A 16,186-nucleotide genomic window follows, 5' to 3' on the forward strand; every position below is an offset into this window, starting at 1 on the left:
CAAATTTGCACAACACACGATTGGAGAATTGCAGAATTTGGTATAAACAATATGAAAGCATGGCTACATTAAAAGAAAAATAGATGGTACTTGTGTGTTATTTACTGCAATACGGTTTGTTTTTTAACTGCATGCAGGGTTAGCAGGGTTTTATGTTCAGCATCCTCTTTGATTTTGTCAAACTGATGTTCTTACTAAATATTAGGCAATCTGAAACCAAAGTGATTGATATGTACAAAATTTCCTATGCAACCCGAGACAGTCAGACAGAGACAGAACAGAGTAAGAGGACCATCTGCTGGACACATGGTTTTATGACTGCACTATGCTGTCAGGAATACGAGGTTAAGTGTGCTCAGGATGTCCTCACCTTGATGCTCATCATATCATGCATACTTTTTGGCATTAAAATTTTTGCTCCTACTTTCACTCTATTTGGAAGTCAGGACATTTATCAATAAATACATTTTCATACTGAAGGTTAACCACACATTTTCCAACAGATTAACACAGACAGCAGCTAAATTGTTTCAAAACAATTCAGAGGGTGTTTTGTATTTTCTTCTTAGCTTTTATATTTATTTCCTTTTAACTTTTTGATTTGAATTCAGTTTAGTTTTTAGTCTGTTTTCTATTTTCTAAAATTTCTATTTTTTGTAGATGTTTAGTTTTAGTTTAGTTTCAATTTTTGTCTTTATTAATTATTCTTGAATGGAGGGCATAATGTCAGAGGCAAGACACAGACTCACAGGCTTGTAGACGTTCAAAGTCTGCATAAAAACATTCAAAAACGGTAACGGTTTTTCACATTTACTTTTAGTTATCACTTTGGTTTTAGTTAACTGCAGTAACACTGATTCAGTGATGAGATTAGAGTAAGGCACCCCAACAAAACAAAACAAAACAAAACAAAACAAAACAAAACAAAACAAAACAAAACAAAACAAAACAAAACAAAACAAAACAAAACAAAACAAAACAAAACAAAACAAAACACATTGCGCCAAAGATAGACACAAAAGATCCAGCGCTGCGATGGCCGGGAATCGAACCCGGGTCAACTGCTTGGAAGGCAGCTATGCTAACCACTATACCACCATCGCACAGAATGTCCTGAAAATCAAACACTAACTGACCGAAACACCTCTGAGCTCCGAAGTGAATCGCTGTTGTATAAAGAACATAGATTTAAAGTTGATGATCTATATTAACTGATCAAAGTGTGTTTACCGTTCTCTATAGTTCAGTTGATTTAGGGAGGTAATATGCTGGAACAAGTAATGAATTTATTTATTGCAATTACAACAATCCTAAACACCCCACGCCTTTCAGACACAGAACTTACTCTGAGTCTTTTCAGGAAGTCTAGCAGCTTTTTAACGTCAAAAGAAGTCTTTGCGATGCTGCAGAAATGAATCTGATCATAAATGTGGCGCTAAATGTTCCTTTTGCTTAAGAATTCAAACCTTTGTAATGAAATGGTATTTTTCACATGCTGTTCTCGTTTAAATTGCCTTCATAAAACAGGGTTTCAACAGGGTTAGAACACATAGTGGTGAGTTTAAGATGCGCATTTTGTAGTCCGACTTAAGCACATTGTTTAATGAGCCTGGAAACAAAAGCGTCGGGACATCTTTAAGTTTCTTGAAGACGTTTCAACACTCATCCGAGAAACCGTGGACGGGTGTGGGTCATTATCAACAGTGGTTTCGGGTGAAGACCTTGCCTAGCTCTGTCATATGACTGAGGTCAAATGACCAAAGATTTGAATGGGCGTTCAGGCGCCTGGGAAGGGATCTCAAAACTGGATTATTGGTGGCAGACACTTGGTGTGGAAAGCCACCGCCTCTGTTCAAAGATGGTCGTTCACAGTGGACATAGGTGGCTTCTTTCCCTCCTTTTTCAAACCATCTGTCTTCTCTGTCCAAATCGTAGACACTGGCATTTACAAAAGAGCGACCTTTGGTCTTCAGATACAGATGTACAGCTGAGTCTTGTCCTGTTGAGGTGGCTCTTCTATGTCGTGCCTTGCGTTTATGAAGTGGCTGTTTGGTTTCTCCAATGAGACATTGCTCTTTCAACACGGAGGACAACCAGCGTCACGCTGTTAAGGGGATTAGTGTCATGACGTATATTCTCCCCTACCCATCTTTTGTGTCATTTAGGAAAGCTCGGAGTTCGAGCAGCAGTGCGCTGGACTGCAGGCAAAGAAAATGGAGATGCCGGGGATTGAACCCGGGGCCTCATACATGCAAAGCATGCGCTCTACCACTGAGCTACATCCCCTCGACCTGCCGCTTTCGGCAACTCGGCTCAGACGGTGTAATTTGAGAAGATTGCGCGACAATTGAAAATTGATTTCCTGTAATTTCCTTACTAATGGTTGTAAGTTTGGTAGACAGGTAGAGCTGGGTATCATCATCATAACAATCTGAACTTACTGTACAGAAGATGATGTTGCTATAATTCACAATATTGTGAAAGTGAATTTATAATTTATCAAGAAACAATTTCCCCAAGCCAAAGCACAAATGAAAGGAGAAGTAAAACAGGTTGGTCTAAAGTATGATTAAAGACAATTACTAATATATTGGAAAACCAGTAGATGTTTTTCTGTCTAACAGCTCCATTTCTAAACATGCAACTGTTTGATATAATGTGGAGAGTGTTGGTACAGATTTGATACTTAACGGCTGCGCAACCAATATAACTTACAACATAGAAAGTTGTAATACAACCAAATTAGACATAGAGTACTTATCAATAAAATAATAATTTCAATAATTCCATCTACTACTACGTCTGAATGTGTCGGATTGTCGCCTTCAGTTTGGGACTAAAGAGATGTTTTTTTTTAATGTAATCATTTCATGCTTGTTTAAAAGCCAGCTTTCAATATATACAGTTTCTAATAAGCACAATGACCAGATAAAACATGTGGCAGTGTTTTTATTTAACACAGGCTACCGCGAAATGTTTTGATGAACCAACTGTGGGTATGAAATTAAACTCTTTTTTTAGAAGAACAATCTAAATTACTTTATTTTCAACTGTAAAGCCAAACTAGATTTTAAACATTTATTGTTTAAAAATGACAGCATATGTACTTGGTATCTCTAAACTATTTTAATGTGTTGTATGGGGCTTTCTCCACAAGATGGCAATATTGGCTTTGATTCTTGCAGAGGCAATGTGAATCCAACCTGCAGTATTTCTAATGAACAGCATGCACCCTCTTTGTGTGGCTCTGTGCATTTAGACATTACAAAAATCTATAATGCAAGTATTTATATGTTGGTGTAAGATCGTTTTAGAGCTGATGTAGAGCACACATATAAGTGTGTTTGTATAATCTCACCTAGGACTATAGCAGTGGAATCCCGCTGGTCACAATGAGGTCTTTGTGTCGAGTGCAGAAGCAGCAAGTGAAAACTCATGTGATGGAAAGGCAGTACAGTGTGCAAACCCAGTCTTAACTGTACACATTTATGTCTCTGCACAGTGTGGATAACCTGCAGCACACATATTTGAGTGACTGTGTTAGGGTCAACTAAGCTTGTCAGCACTGGTGCGTGCAGCCAACCGAACTTTGGGTGCAAACAAAGCATCGATCTTTAGAGTCTAGAGCTGCTGTGTGTGGATGTGCCACCAACCTGAACTTGCACAAGTTATTTAGGACAATAATTCAGAAATGATATTTTCTTCTTCTTTCATGCGAACAGTCACAGCAAACAAATCCTTCCAAAACTGAATTATCCAAGCATCTGATGGAAATCAAATAACAAAAGAAGCAGTTTTTATTCTTTCAAGTCTGTGTTGCTCCATCATCACATACAAATATGGACTCTTAGCAGAGCCAGGGCTCCTCTGTCAAGCCGACAAAGCTCTGTCTGTGCTACCACGAACAAGCCAGCGGGCACATTTACTGCATGGCCCTGATGGAACGGCATCATTTAGAGCAACTGAAATTTCCGCAGCTGCTTATGTGATGTTTTTCCACAAAGAGACTTTTACTTCACTGAAATGATCACTTGAACTTACACTGGCAACAAATTTTGCATGTTGTTGTGTCCTTCAGAGGACAGCAAACCTCTCTGACTTTATTTGCTTTCGCATCAATTGGTTTGCTCTTTTGACTCTGACTATAATAACTCTGATTGATAATTGCCTACCTGCAGAGAGTGTTTGTTGCCAGATGGGGGTAGTATCAAAAACATGTGCTACAACCGGTCTGTGGACTACTCTTGTTGATGCTGTTGTTGGTCCGTCAGAAGTGTGAAGTCATAACATAGAATGAGCTGAAGTGAAACTGAGTGTTAAAAACAATGGAAAAGGTCCACTGTCTGTACTTTTCATGCTGTATTTTTTATCTTTGATTGTTTTCACACTTATCCCATTCCTCGTGAACTCTACTGTCACTCCAATCCTTATTCCAGTAGACTTATCAACCAACTAGTATTCCACGATTGCATTTGTCATCCATGTTCAGTGATGCACATGGGACCATGTTTGCAGTGGGTGAAAACCTCTCCGCACACTGTCCTAACAGAAACCCAAACACAGGCTGTATGATTCATGAGGCTGTAGGCAGGTATCAACGCCTGTGCCATTTCTTGAAGACTGTTTGATTAACTTGTAAATATCACTTGAACATGCTAAAAATGTGCACACGTACCTGCTTTCATCGCACACTCAGAAAGATTTACAAAGTGAGTTATACATCTGCATTTCATGAAAATGAAATCAAATTCCAGAATAGTCTTATAGCCCAAGAGAATACACATGCCAGGTTCCCTCTCTGTGTGATGAGTTGGAATATTAGGACTAAGAGAAGGCAAACAGACACAGTGAACCAAAACAACCTAGATTTCATGGGCTTACCAAAGAACGGCTGCTTGTTTTCAGATGAAGCAATCCTGGTATGGCCTCTACGGCTTTACACCCGGGGGAACAGCAACCCTACAAACAGAACTCCAATGCCCTTTCACTTTGAGAAATGCAGGAAAAAACAGCCAAAACATTCAGATACAGGAAAACAAACTCTGTTTCCAGAGTATTTCTCTGGGTGAGATTCACAGACACAAATAAAGCAAAAACACAAAAGCTCTTTAAAGCCTTCTTTTGTGATTTTAGGTGACTTTCCACTCTGCATGCCACCATGTGGAAAATTGTACTGGTACTATCTCAAGTACAGTATTTTCTCACAGAGCCCATCTGGTGACACCGGTGTGATTGTCACATTGGCAAGCCAGTAGTTTACATTAGTTTAATGTCAGCACTCATTAGAAAAATGAATCCTTTGTGCATCTCAGACCTCACACATGTTAGTTGGCCCGATTACACAGAAACTAGCACAGAATGCGTCGCAGTTATGCCAGGTGGTCCTCAATACATGTTCTTTCTCAATTTTGATTTTGTACCAAAGACTCTTCAAAGAAATCACTCCCAGTTGTTCATGATATTTTATCAAGCCTTACCTAGACACCTTTTCAGAAAGTCCATGTTGGGTACATTTAGCCTAGAGTTCAATTGTCAGATATATTTTCCTCCATTCACTATAAAGAACCAATCTGCTGAAGTGTGAGAGTGACATTTTCAGCTAGACTACAGTAGAGAAATCACAGATGTCTCTCATTAGGTCACTAGTTTGGATCCCTCTGTATCACATTACTGGCCCTAGCTGCTCTGTGATTAAGGTGTTCCTGTTCTGTGTTTGTGTTGTTTAATACTGCACAAGCCAGTAAGCTACCCGTGACTAACAATGGACACTCTAACATAATGCTACTGTAGAAGCCCAGAGACTTAAAGGCTGACATTAGTGCTTATCGCAGGTGTTTAGAGGATCATTTAATGTCTTGGCCCCTTAAAAAAGTTTAACACTAGTGACTTGGAGGGTGGGAAAAAAAGGACGTTTTATTGACGGAGCTTACATGGCTAATATCAGTTTGGTCCATAGAGTATAGATCTGAATTTAAACAAATCTGTACCCATTTTAAAGAGTCATAACCTACTACAGGCAGATGAGAAGAGGCTTGGATGAGCTGTATAAAATAGATAGACGAATAACTAAAAGTAATCTAAAATTATGCATTGTTCTATTTATATATAAATAAAGAGGTAAGTCATGTAAGTCATTTATCTTATGTAAGTCATAAGATAAATGACTTACATCGGCTCCTAGGCTCCAAGTGAATGCCAGTGATAGTAATGCACGTCTAAACAAGCTTCTGTTTGCTAAGTTTTCCATAATGACTTTGAAAACCATTAATTCCTGAATGCAACCTCATGGCAGTAATGCGAGCAGAAACTTCACCATGCCTTCCAGCGGACGTGATTCTGTGCTGTTACTTGGCCAAACATCCTGTCAAACTTCCCTGCACTGAACAATATTGTTTGTTTAGCTTTAATCATCCACTGTCTTGTCTTAGAGAATTAACTTTATGACTTCCTTTGGGTCCCTCTCTGAAATTCAAACCTCACAATTCTCTGACTCCCTCGTAGTTTTCTGTCGTTACAGAGCAAACAAGCCAACTCATTATCTGTTCCTCACTATATAAACTGGAGTGCAATTCATGTCTGTGTAAATACAAGTGAAAAGAAGGATCTGCTTGAAGGAATGGGGAATATAGGTTGGATTTAACAGGTCGTGCAGTAGTTATTTTAGTATCAATTTAACGTTAATCTTTATTGCATAAGACTTTCCACACATCTGCTTTCAAACACCATCCAACAAATGTAAATATAAGCACTAAATCTGAATTAACAATAAGAATGTTTATTCTGTTCCTTGTGGAGAGATTTATCATCTGTAAAACGCAGGCTGGGGATCAGAGAAACATGAAGATGGAGTCTAAACACACAGTATACATTACAGATCATTACACATAGCGCCTGGGGCATTTTTAAAACATGTAATATCAGTGCTCACTGCGGCCCCTAATGCTAAGAAAAGAAGGGAAAAAATCCCAGTTTAAGTTTGCAGTACATATATGTTGCCTCTGAGTAATCTCTGATTGTGCCTTCAAAACTTACACAAAATCCCCTTAGTTCTTCCCAACAGGACTGGAAATGGATGCCCCAGAAATATGGCAGGAACACACGTTGACACTGCAACTGGATTAAGTGATGTGTTTATATTTGGGAAACAAATATCCACATTTTGAATCAGTATATTTCAGTGAAAATGAAACAGCAAACATTTAATCCTTCTTGAAACCGTACCTAAAAGCAAGCAATAGAGTCTAATAAAGTGCATGAAATTTACATGTTGTAGTTTGAATTTTCATGTAATTAACATTTTTTTTTATTATTATTTCTATAAAATAGGTAAGAAAAAATGTACAAAACAGAGTTGGATTGTTAAAGGTACTTTTTATATTTATTCTCTGTAGAAATTGACTAAAAATGTCACCACGGGTGCAGTGCTTTGCAACTAAGTGCGTTAAGATGGCTAATGAGCATTGCTCTTTAACCTTTGATTTCTTTTTAGCTCTACACACATTTAACCATTAGACCTATCCTTTTGTCAGGCCACTATTCTAATCAAATATAGGTTCTGCTCACTAACTGCGCCATCTTGTGGTATAAATTTGTATTACATAAAAGTAAAGCGCAGCACTTGTTTAAAATCAGTTAATATCGCTTCAACGGCATAGATATTTTGGACGTAGCAGTTATTTCTACTCATTCAGTTGACAGCATTAGTTAATTCTGGAGTCTTTAAACAGTCTTTAAACACAACAATGACATTTACATTAAAGCCAAATGAGAGAGTCCAATTCACTTTCCACCGTCCTCAGAACTGTAAACAATAAATCAATTCAATTCACTTTTATTTATACAGCGTCAAATCACAATAACAGTCGCCTCAAGGTGCTTTATATTGTAAGGTACACCCTACAATAATACATACAGAGAAATACCCAACAATCATATGACCCCCTATGAGGAAGCACTTTGGCGACAGTGGGAAGGAAAAACTCCCTTTTAACAGGATGAAACCCCAGCAGAACCAGGCTCAGGGAGGGGCGGGGCCATCTGCCGAAAATCAAGAGAGTGAAACAGAAAGAATGAGAGAGATATTCTTCAGCATCGTCACACTACCATTGTACATATTTTCACTGTTTAATAATGTTTTTAAAAAAACAGATTGGTCTTGTGAAAAAACGCGAGTGCAGTTCTACTTTTATCACACCGTCATAGCCATAAAAGTAGACTCGTATGTTACTGGAAAATTCAATGCCAAGAGTTTGAACGTCCCTACGGAGCGACAGTATCTGGTGTTTTTGCTATTGAAGTGTATGTCATCAGGCTAATATCTAACGAGCCCCTCAAAAAGTATCTGTGGATGTGCAAGAGTGTGGAAGCAGATTCAAAAAGCTCTCTTAAAAATCATTAATAATAGATATAGATATGTCTAGGATTAGCTGGCCAGCAGAAGAGCAGTATGTTTTATTGGATAAAAAAACTCAAACATGTAACCGTAACAGATAGGTAACTCCTGTATTTTTAGCATGTTATAAATTTTAATTGGCTATAAAATAATTGGTTTTCTTAGTTTTTAGTAAGTTTTATTTAAAAGCATGTTTCAATGTAAATAAAGCATATATTAGGCTTTTAAAATTGTATTTGTTGTACGTTGTGCTATTTTTGTATAAGGTACATCTCTGATAAAGTGAATATGGCCAAATGATGTATCTTTTTTTTTTTTTTTTTTTTGCCTGTCCCGTTTGGCTCTTTTGCCATCAGAATTATTGTCTAAAGGCAAAGAAAGATGCCCAACGGATTTACTTTACCAAATTGACCATCCCAGCCTTGCCATAATGGTCCATTTGATTCACCTTTTATTGTTTATTTTATTTTCACTTACTGAATATGGGACAGACTTGACTGGGGGAAAGAAGGGGAGAAAGAAAGAGGGAAAGAGAAACAGCTGAGAAGAGGGACGGGGGAGAAGGGCAAAAACCAAAAACCAACAGAATGAGCAGAAAAAGAAAAAAAGAAGAAAAAAAGAAAAAAAAAGCATATATCAATCACCTGGGTCACCTGCTGAGAAAGAAAAAAGAAAACAAGCAAAAGAGAACAAGAGTAATAGAATAAACAGCATCACAATGATATATGGGAATATGACAGTAAATACTAAATATTAAACATTATTGTGCAGCACATAAGATCAACAGAACACAGTGTGCTTTGAGCCAAAAAGGGTGTAGTTTGTGGGTGTGATCACCCGTGTGTACACCTGTGAGCATGGACGCGCTTGTTTTTTTTTTTTAAAAGGTTCCTTCATGTAATGATCTGCTAGAGGGTGTGGGGGGGCCACAGCCCCGTCCTCCAGGGCATGAAGCAGGTATGGAGGAGATCAAAACTCCAGACATCCAGAGGCCCCCAGAACACAAGAGACCAAGGAAGACCAACAGAGGGGCAGCCGCGCCACTGTCCCAGAAAGAGCTGAGGAGAGTCCCAGATGAGGGCTCACTCAGCAGCCGTGGAGCAGAAACCAGGGGGAGTTGCAGTGACGCGCCCGTGAGCCAAATGATGTATCACTGACATGTATCAGTACTTCACCACAAGCAGTTGCCTCTACGATGTCCCCGTCTGAGATAAACGTGCACTCAGACCCACAACAACCCTTAACCTCACAGCAAGATGGGGCCTTTTCATTCGATCAGACACCAAGTGTTTCTTTTTTCTTTCTTTCTTTTTTCGTCTTTAAAGTGAAACAGTGAACCAAACACTTATGCGGTCCAAATTGTTCCCTAGGCAAACTGCTGCTGCTGCCAGTCCAGTCCAGCTTGGTCCTCCTCCTCTTCCCGCTCCTCAATCCACATGTCTCTGTCCACACTGTTGCCATTCTGTCTTCCCACTGTGAAGGCAGGACAAGGAGCTGATCCTCCACTCCAGAGACCACCAGCCTGACAGCACATACAGGCAAAGCATGACTTCAAGGCTCACTGCTTGTGGGTCATTCTTTTTGGTGTGTTTTGGGACAACTAAAGTCTGTTCTTTCTGGAAATAAAAATCTTAAAATATTTAATTCTAAGTTAAGAGGTTTTGCAATGTGATGGAATGTAGACCTCATTTCTTCTGCTGCATAATAAAAGCTTGTTGATGACTTAAATATGTGAAGCTGCAAAATTAGAAACTCACATCAAAGCAATTTAGCAGCAGTGACGCTCTGTTAGCTGAGCTCAAAGGAGTGAACGGTGCAACAGTATTTATTTAGGTCAGGGGTGTCAAACAGAAGGCCCATGGACCAGAATCGGCCAGACAAAGACTCCAATCTGGCCCACTGGACAGCTCTAGAAAATGTGCAGGAGTGTACGGATTAGGTTAGGATAGGTTTTACAGCTGTATTGATAATTTGCCATTGATACTGCACCAATGCAATCAAGTAATAGATGAACAATTAAATGACAGAAAGTTCCTGTTTATTCAAAATCTGCTTTATAAATTTACACTTGATACACAAACATTTTCTTTGAATTAATGAAAACATATTTTATCATTCCGACAATGAACCAACAGAAACATTTTCTGTAATTTTACACATTTATTATGTACTTTCACTGGACTGGCCAACGTAAGATCAAAGCAGTCTGTTTGTGGCACCGCATGTCAAATGAGTTCGACAGCCCTGATTTAAGTTGTCACCTATGACATAATGCAGTCTGCACAGTGTCGTTTACCAAAATCGCTGAAGTGAACTCATTTGTGTGCAAACATGGTTGAATGAACATTTCATTAAAATCTCCACAACCCAGCAGTGAGTCAGCTACAGCGGCTTGCAAAAGTATTCGGGCCCCTTGAACTTTTCCACATTTTGTCACGTTACAGCCACAAACATGAATCAATTTTATTGGAATTCTGCGTGAAAGACCAAAACAAAGTGGTGTACACGTGAGAAGTGGAACAAAAATCATACATGATTCCAAACATTTTTTACAAATAAATAACTGCAAAGTGGGGTGTGCATAATTATTCAGCCCCCTGAGTCAATACTTTGTAGAACCACCTTTTGCTGCAATTACAGCTGCCAGTCTTTTAGGGTCTGTCTCTACCAGCTTTGCACATCTAGAGACTAAAATCTTTGCCCATTCTTCTTTGCAAAACAGCTCCAGCTCAGTCAGATTAGATGGACAGCATTTGTGAACAGCAGTTTATGTTTGGACTCATGTATGATTTTCGTTCCACTTCTCACATGTGCACCACTTTGTTTTGGTCTTTCACGTGAAATTCCAATAAAATTGATTCATGTTTGTGGCTGTAATGTGACACAATGTGGGAAAGTTCAAGGGGGCCGAATACTTTTGCAAGCCACTGTATATGACATTCATGGGTCTTTTCTTGCTTTGGGCTTTCTGCTTGCTCTCTGACACACAAGTGTAGCAGTTTCTTTCATTTGCATGTGTGTGTGTGTGTGTGTGTGTGTGTGTGTGTGTGATCCTAATTGTCTCCCCTGTTCTGCCTGGCATGTTTGCTTTGCTGACATAGGGCACCGTGGCTGTTAATCTGCACCTTTACTCCACACACAGGCTGTTAGGAATGTGTGTGGGAGAGGACAGCACTGAGCTAACAGGCTCTTCTTCCAACGTCATCTCTGTTTACCTGCTATTGTTCACAGCTCCTGTGAAGCGATGAAGAGAAAGAAGTGATTTATGTGTGTAGTGACAACAACAAGTGTTTGGACTGCTGTGGCGCCAGTGCATTTCTTTATCCTGTGGAACTGGCTGAAGCCCGGAGCCATTAACGCCACAGCAACTTTAATTTGTGGAGACATATTGTGTGATTATTCGCTGACTTGGAAAAAAAAATGGTGATTTTTAAATTATTTGTTAATAACGATTTCTAGCAAGCCAACACAAACAGAGACATGTTTTTTTTTTCCTAAGTTGCCCATTAGATGCCTGCTTCTCCTCGTTTTATCCCCCTTCTCCTCTTCTATGCTGCATCTGATATTGTTGATGTTGTTTTTCTTTCTTTCTTCCTGAAAAATGAATAGTGGCTCTGTCACGTCAGGGAGCACGGGGTTCTGGGTTGTCTCCTTCCTGTTGCCTGTCTTATCTCGTGCACAGATCCTGGCTTGGCCTGCTTTGGTGTCAGAGGAGGCCCCCCCCCCCCCCCCCCCCCCCAGCCTCCCATGGAGATAGACAGAGTAGGGGTTGGCCCTGCATTGCCCTGCCATTTTCATAATCAGTGCCCCAAGAGTTTAAAGCAGCGGCAGGAAGTTTCTAACATCTCCTCCCTCTTAAAATAGACATATATGCTGAGTATGATGCACGTTTTAAATGGAAAGTGGTAAAATGCAAGACAGGGAGGGAGGGATGGATAACGGGTTTGGTATGTGGAGGGCTTTTACTTGAGGCCCCGCCATGAGGTCCTCATTTGTTCCTGGGGCCATTACTGCGACAGACTGTTTACAATCACAGACAGATTAGGTTTACTTAAGGATTTATGTTATTCCTTTAGCTGAAATGTATAAACACGGCTAACGCTTTTCCACCACCCTGCTGTTATAAATTAATACTGCTTGCTGGGGCCGGGGGGCTTACTTTAAGTACACCAAAAATGTGTGATTTACTGAACAACGTGCGGAAAAAAAATGTCCTAATTCTTTCCCAAAGAGGTGGAATGAACGGCACGGTGAGCTCTGAACCATGGTGCTAACCGAGCTGGCTTTGGCTTCATCCACTTTCTTTGCACTTAACAGAACTCAACACCCTATTAACAAGTGTACCTGAGTCAAGAGAGCCCTGCTGCCACTGGGTGGTGCAATATGAAAGACAAGTTGCTCAAAGAATTCAATAACAGGAAAACTTTGCATTATACCTGATCAGCTACAATAGAAATATACAAGTTCACACAAAACTCTATGTATAGCTAACATGATATAAAGAAGATTATATAGCTATAAAACATTTGCATATTTCATTTTTTTTAACTCAGCAGATGGTATTTGATAGAAAACCTTAAATATAATAACAGCATACAGGTCTCTAGCATATTCTAATTAAACATAATTAGTCTGTGGGAATATGGCTTTCTCTCTTGAACTCTGTACACATGATGAGTTTCTGGGCTTACTCATTTTCTGTCATCCATCCATTTTCTTCCACTTATCCAGTTCAGGGTCTCGGGGGCTGGAGCGTATCCCTATTTTTCATCACACTGAAGAAAAATGCCAGTCTTCTGTGCAAATCTTGGTCATATTGTGTTTCAAAAAAGACGATTATCTATGTCATTCTCATTGGATGATGACTTGTTCTGACAGTCAGACCCACTTCTCCTCATCATGTTTAGTTTTTTGAAACCAAGCAACAGTGAAGACGCTGATCTCAAGGCTTCAAGACAGGCCCTGAGAAATCAATGGATGACATCATGGTAGCTATCTCAGTTTTTTACACTGTCTATGGTTACAGCATGCAAAGAGCTGAAGTGAAACAGAGAAGTGATAAAACTATAAAAAATGTGCACCTCAGCCACTGTCTGTGCTTTTCATGTGGTTTTATTGATCTAAAATATTTCTTTAGGCATCTACCAATTCTTTGTGAACTTTGCTGTTCAGGCCCACTTTTCAACCAGTCAGCATTTAACGTACACACAGCATCGTCCCCATCTGGCTACGTAGTGTCGGCTCTTTAAAAAACTGCACACAAGTATGTCTGCATAGGTTGCATGTGGATAATCCTTCTCTCTGCCATCCATTGCTCCCAGGGAATGCAGATAACTGTTTGACTGGCCTCTGGCTCTCTACCAAGTTCTGGTGGGATCTTTCTCCTCATGCTAGAAGTTGGAGATAAACACCCTGCGGTCACTTTCACTTTCTGTGTTCACACAGATACAAAGAGCAAGCTAGCCACACCTGTGCACTTGTCTTGTTTGTGCCAAGTGTCACTGTAATCTTTACTCATTCTCCAATTCACAAGAATGAAGCAGTGCTTTCCACCACCCTCTCTCCATCTTCATTTCTTCTTCCCAACCTGTTGGACGAGGGCATACTTACTCCTGTACTGACTTACTAAACATTCTTGCAGTATAAATAGGATCATATGTGCTCACTCACATAATGTTGATAACGTCGGGTAATTCTGGGAAAACTATTATCATTGAATGGAGCTATTTTTATTGACACTCCTTTAAGGGCTGGTTAAAAGCTAGGGAAAGCAGAGACAGCCTTAGAGTGGCCGTTCCCATGCACTGCAACCTCGTGTTAGGAAATGAGTTTGGTGGTGTTGAAGACAGTGAGAAAATGTTTCAGTCTATCGTCAAAAAATATTCTAAATATACCAATATCTTAAACTTAGACCAGCTGAACCAGTTCAATTCAATTCAATTTTATTTATATAGCGCCAAGTCACAACAGCAGTCACCTCAAGGCGCTTTATATTGTACAGTAGATCGTACAATAATAGATACAGAGAAAAACCCAACAATCATATGACCCCCTATGAGGAAGCACTTTGGCGACAGTGGGAAGGAAAAACTCCCTTTTAACAGGAAGAAACCTCCTGCAGAAGCAGGTTCAGGGAGGGGCGGGGCCATCTGCTGCGACCGGTTGGGGTGATGCTCATGGTATTATATCATCTGTATATTATACAGAGACTATGAGTGACTCCCCTTCGAAACTAAACTAATATTTAAATGCTCCGTGCCGGATGGAGGCATATTGGTTATAAAGATTTTTCTAGCTTGTGAAGATATGCTAGAAAAAGCTGGCAACTCAGCAGGATACAATCAAAACCTCCTAACTAAAATTTGCTAGTTTTCCATTTGTCTCTGTCTACACACCCTCTCATCTCTTTCAGTGCCATCCCTGTCCTGTGGCTAAAGCCAGGCCAAACCACAACTCCTCAGATCTTTCCTAATTACATGTCTGAGCCTCAGTCACAGAAGAGCTGCGCAGCGCTGAGGCTGCTGAAGCTTTTCGACAATCATAACAGAAAATGGCTTCATGCACTTCCTACTCTGCTTCAACAGCAATGACAATAACTATGGGGGGCGGGGGGCTATTTTCCCAGGCTCTTTTAGTCCCGCTGAATAATAATTTTCCAAGAGGAAATGATAAACACATGAAGCAATTACACTATATAAGAAATTCAACTCAAATCTGAATCCTTGCTTTCAAGTTTATGACTGCGGATCAATGCTGTCATTTTCAATTTGGGGCCAGGCAAGTATCAGAAATAAAACGCTCTAAGCTTGGCTCAGTGAGAGTTATGGGAGATATCATTATTGTTCTAAATTTTCTCTCGGCTTCTTCCCCATGTTTTTAACATGGGGTATTTCCATCCTGTGTTTTTTCTCAGTGAGTGTAGCCCTAACCACACAACATGAAGGCCCAAGTTCATTAGCATGCTGGCCTCAAATCCAAAGTGGAGGTATCCTGGCTGACCTCTCACACACCTGCATCTGGACACTTTTAATTAACACATTCCTTTTTTCCATAGGTCTGTTTGTCCTTTAAAAAAACGGGGGAAAAGGGTAAGAGTGAGTGAAGGAACATGGCATCCTGGGCTGGTTGGTATCCGGAGTAAGGTTTGGCATGTAGCTCAGTGAGACCACAGATATTCCTTGGTCTTCAATCCCTTCTTTTTTTCTTCCTCTGACTAGCCTATCCCTCCTCCTTTGCTCACTCTTAGCTGGGCTTTAGCTAACAGTGTGGCACATTCACCACTGTGTCTTTTCTATGCTGGGGTCATAACCTCTCTTAAGAATGCTCTGCCTTTTCTTAAGGCGTGAGGAGGGTCACGCCACGCTAACAGAGGAGGCTGTCTTCCATTCATGCTCTTTGGAGATGTACAATAAAAAAAAACACAGGCCTGTTTGTCTCGTTTATACACGCAAACAACTGGAGTCTGTGCGAGGCTGTTCGTCCCCCTCGTGTCTCAGTGAGATGGATTTATACTGTCTTCTTTCCCAAGAAAAACCAGAAACGTCATTCACTCTGTCCACCAGATCCAAAAATATTTCAGCATAATTAATTTAGTGTACTTCTCAGCTCTTTATTTTTGTTTTTTGAGGACTTCACAAATTAAATTTGAATACTTGCAGATGCAGTCTTTAGCGTGGTTAATTTGTACTGTTTGGCCTGTGATGAACTGGGAATCTATCCAGGGTGAACGGATGGATGGATTTGTAATTTCAGATGCTAGCACATCAATGCTAATTAGCAAAAAAGAAAAAGTAA

The 16,186-nt window shown here is 39.9% G+C and overlaps 2 non-coding genes across 2 annotated transcripts; both read right to left on the reverse strand.

The window, feature by feature from the left end:
• Positions 1-1,031: 1,031 nt before the first annotated feature.
• trnag-ucc (transfer RNA glycine (anticodon UCC)) lies at positions 1,032-1,103 on the reverse strand. The gene has a single exon. It is a non-coding gene; the product is annotated as a tRNA-Gly (tRNA).
• A 1,111-nt stretch (positions 1,104-2,214) lies between these two features.
• Positions 2,215-2,286, reverse strand: trnaa-ugc (transfer RNA alanine (anticodon UGC)). The gene has a single exon. It is a non-coding gene; the product is annotated as a tRNA-Ala (tRNA).
• Positions 2,287-16,186: the final 13,900 nt, after the last annotated feature.

Source organism: Diplotaxodon limnothrissa, linkage group LG9 (genome assembly GCF_057381915.1).
Source record: "Diplotaxodon limnothrissa isolate DT_005_m linkage group LG9, D_limnothrissa_male_GT1.1, whole genome shotgun sequence".
NCBI classification, from domain to species: domain Eukaryota; kingdom Metazoa; phylum Chordata; class Actinopteri; order Cichliformes; family Cichlidae; genus Diplotaxodon; species Diplotaxodon limnothrissa.